We start from the raw sequence: 4,409 nt of genomic DNA on the forward strand, positions 1-4,409 counted from the left end.
TGCTGAGCAGGGAGCCTGACAAGAGACTGGATCCCAGGATCCTGGGGTCATGACCCAAGCCGAAGGCGGCCGCTTAACCAACTGAGCCACCCAGGTGCCCTCACTAATCCAGATTTCTTAAGTCTACTCTTGTAGTCCTTTACCCAGCCCAAAAGTCAACTGGTTTTTTTTTTTTTTTTTTAAGATGTATTTATTTGAGAGAGAGAGAGAACAAGCAGCGGGGAGAGGGAGAGAAAGAGTGAGAGAGAGAAGCAGACTCCCCACTGAGCAGGGAGCCCAATGCAGGACTCAATCCAAGGACCCTGAGATCATGATCTGAGCTGAAGGCAGATGCTTAACCAACTGAGCCACTCCGGGGCCCCCCAAAAGTCAACACTTGACAATTATTTTTAGAAAGGAAACTTCCAGAAGTTTAAAGTCATGGAAGACTTATTTTTAAAAATTAAATCATGGCAGAAAGTTTTAATGGTATAACTGAGCATCTGCCATATGCTAAGTTCCACGCAGAAATCTAGGGATGAAACAGAAGGCAAAACAGGGTTGCACACTTAGATGATTACCATCTAGTGGGGGAGACAGTCATTAATCAAAGCATCGCTCAGGTCAAAGTTCAATTACAATGGAGGTAAGTCCTTCATGATGTGAGAGTATCAAACGGAAAGAAATGACCTGGCCAGTGATGATGGAGGTGAGCCAAGAAGAAAAGAGTAGGTGAAATCTAAGCATGTGTGGCGGGGAAGTAGGGAGTGAGAGATGATGGGCAGGCAGAGGGACCAGATACTGCAAAGTTAGAAGTCACTACAGCTGAAATTGCATATGGTTTATAGTCAATAATCACATGAAGAAGAGATGGGGGTCATAATAATAAATACGCAAACAGTAGTTTGCTAGGTGAGCAAACACTGCATTAAATTATTGAATAAATGGCAGCTGTTTCATATTTAGACTTCAGTAATCATAACTAATCCTTTTATGTGATTGATAATACTTTGTTCAGGTTATGTTTGGGAACGTGAATATTTACAAGGTGAACTCAAGAGTAAAATATAAAGACGATGAGAAAGTAAATTGGTAGATTCTAAAAAATTATATTATCACATTTAACATCTGAAAGTCATTTCACTCAAGCATATAAAGCCTAACTTCGTTTGTTCAACACTCTGTGGAAATACAGTCACTCATTCATTCATCAAATATGGAATGAATGCCCAGTACATGCCAGACAATGTGACAGGTACAAAGAATATACAGATGTAAAGATATGGTGCCCTCTCAAGGAGCCTGCTGTTTCATGGTGAACTAGTCACTAAAGGGACAGTCACATGGGAAATTGAAGTGGAGCAGGGAGGGGAGTAACTCAGGCATTGTTAGGATTCGACATATTCTTAAAGATTTGGAAAGTAGAGGATGTAAGAGCAATCAATAGACAGAAAAAAGAAAGCACATTGGAAACATGAAGAAAAACCAACAGCTATTGAAGAAAGAAAATATAACCACGACACTCTACTGGATTCCGAAATGTAAAATTGTCAAGTACTCATAATAGTATAATCACTCCATTGCTATAACTAAAAAAATCTATATAAAGAATGGAGGGAGGAGTGAGGAGCAAAGTATGAGATGTACATGATTATACTAGAAAGAGAACAAATAATGTCTAAAGTTAATAAACCAATCAATAACAATAACTATGCAAAGAAACAGCTAAAAAAGTTGAAAGCCGTTGCCTCCGTGAGGTAGGCTGAGAGATGGTTCTAGCTGAGACAGCTGCTATTCCTCTCATGATAAGCCACTTTGCAATCTTGGGTTTTTTTTTTTTTCATGTCCATATATTGATCATTTTTAAACAAATGCTGTTTTTAAAAGAGACTCTTGCAAAGGAAAGTCTACATAATCTTATAAGGTGCAACAAATAAATCAGTAAACGAACAATAAAAGGTGTTCGTGACACTATGAGGGAGATACAATGGGGACTAGAGGGAAGGAAGTATGGGTCCATAAAACGCTGTTGCAAACCTGCTCTAGCATCTAGTCTAAGTGGGTCCCTAACTAGAGAAACATGACGGGATCATTTCCATTTTCACTGAGAGACATGTTTTCCTGTTTCTTTCCTATCTGGTGGGATTTCCATAGGCCCAAGGCTCTTGGCATGGCTGCTCTGTTGCATTGCCATAATTGTGTGCCAACTCTGCACATTTCCTAAACACCTCTGAGAGCATTTTCCAAACAGGCATGGCAGAGAGGCTGGCATGTGAAACCTCCTACTTATCTAATCTTGCTGCTCATCTCCCCAGAAGAAATCATTTTATAGTGCAGTCCTATCTCCCACATTTTGTGGAATGATAAATTCACCATAAAAAGAAAAACATAGGCTTTTTTGGGAAAGTCACTGAGCATGTTCAGTTGTTCGAGAAAGTTCTCTGGGGAGAGATTTATTCTAAGGACATTTTCTTCTTCGTGGAAAGGAAGGCAAAAGTAGGCTAATTCTCAAAATGCTGATGGCCACCTCAGCCCCCTCCAGAGAGCAATGCAGTCATTCACCTGTCTTGGGGAAATGTGTATATTTAGAGTGAATCTCTCTCCTGAATTCTCTATATGAAATAACCATTTACCTTTGGGTGATTCTGAAGTATCTATCACCCCACTCACCTCCTCTAATCTGTTCTGCTTCCTCTGGGTCCAGGAGCATTAATGGAAAGCTATTGATCACGTTGAATGAAATGCTGAATAGGTTACTGAGAGTCAAGGGGACCCTGCTATCAAAGGGCACGAAAAGCAGCCAGGCTTCCAACTCAATCAAGGATTTATCTTCAGAGAAAGGCACCACATATAGACAAGGGCTACTTCCGCTCCTCTCAAGCGAGAGGAAGGTGATGACTGGCTCACCTCTGCCCAGTGCCAAAACTTCCCCCTGAGGACACTAATAAGAGTTTGGAAACATTTTACCTCTTGTTCCGTGGCTTTTACACAACTAGCCAATCAATGTTATAATTTAACCCCACTGTCTTACAGTTCAAGAGCTGGCTTAATCTTATAAAGACGAGGAAGACAGAGAGGGTACCAGTGAGGCTCAGCAGGAGTGAAGGGGTGGTGGCCATGAGCAATCCACATGGGAACAAAACTCCCTTCAAGGATGGCAGAGTTTTGCCAGGTCTGGGGAGGGCAAGAAGAAAACCTGACCTATGTTTTCTTTGCAGTGAACTGTCCGTTCCTCTGCAGTCAAAACATCTACCACTACTATCAGGGTAAGCTGCTAGAGACAGCACAGGATTTAGAGAAAGAGGGCATTAAAATACATGTATAAGAAAGCAATGAGGGGGAGAAAGTAGTTAAAAAGCACCAATTTACAGCTATAAAAGAAATAAGTCCTGTGGATGGAAGGCCCAGCACAGTGACTACTGTGAACAGGGCCTTTCTAGCCCTGGCCACCGAGATGCTGATGCCCAAGAAGAACCATAATGCCATTTATGCAGTCCTTTTCAAGGAGGGAGTGATGGTGGCCAAGGAGGATGTCCACATGCCCATACACCCTGAGCTGGGAGACAAGAATGTGCCCAACCTTCACGTCATGAAGTCCCTACAGTCTCTCAGATCATGAGGCTACGTAAAGGAACAGTTTGCCTGGAGGCATTTCTAGTGCTAGCTTACCAACCAGCATATCCAGGACCTCTGTGATTGCCTCCACCTGCCCCCTGAGATGGTGCCTGCCACTCCGCACCCCAGCCGTCCTAAGACTGGCGGACCACAGCCCAAAGGTCTGGAAGGAGAGCGACCTGCAAGACTTACAGGAGGGGAAGCTGGCAGACACCCCTACTGACAAAGCACTGTGCCCCTTGGTGCTGACGAGAGAGCTGAGGCTGGGACTGCGTCAGCAACTGAATGCCAGTTTAGAGGCGGATTTGGTCATGGGCGTGGTCAGCCACCTCAGTAAAGCTGGAGAAGATTGTTGTGTGCTGAATAAATCTGTAGCAATAAATAAATAAATAACACTGTATTATATATTTGAAAGTTACTAAGAGAGTAGATCTTAAAAGTTTTCCCCACAAGAAAAAAAAATTTGTAACAATGTGTTGTGGTGATGGATGTTAATTAAACTAATTTATTATGGTTATCATTTCCCAGTATCTACAAATATGGAATCATTATGCTGTACATCTGAAACTAACATAATGTCAATTAAATCTAAATTTAAGAAGGAAGGAAGGAAGGAAGGAAGGAAGGAAGGAAGGAAGGAAGGAAGGAAGGAGAAGGGGAAGGGGAAGGGGAAGGGGAAGGGGAAGGGGAAGGGGAAGGGGAAAGGGAAAGGAAAGGAAAGGAAAGGAAGAAGGAAAGCACGAAAGAGAAAGGAAGGAAGGAAGAAAGGAGAAAGGGAAGGGAAGAGAAAGGAAGGGAAGGGAAGAGGAGGGAAG

The 4,409-nt window shown here is 42.6% G+C and overlaps 1 pseudogene; it reads left to right on the forward strand.

The window, feature by feature from the left end:
* Positions 1-3,433: 3,433 nt before the first annotated feature.
* LOC113251050 (40S ribosomal protein S10-like) lies at positions 3,434-3,931 on the forward strand (annotated as a pseudogene).
* The last annotated feature ends 478 nt before the right edge of the window (positions 3,932-4,409 follow it).

The sequence above is a fragment of the Ursus arctos genome, unplaced genomic scaffold, assembly GCF_023065955.2.
Source record: "Ursus arctos isolate Adak ecotype North America unplaced genomic scaffold, UrsArc2.0 scaffold_10, whole genome shotgun sequence".
NCBI lineage: Eukaryota > Metazoa > Chordata > Mammalia > Carnivora > Ursidae > Ursus > Ursus arctos.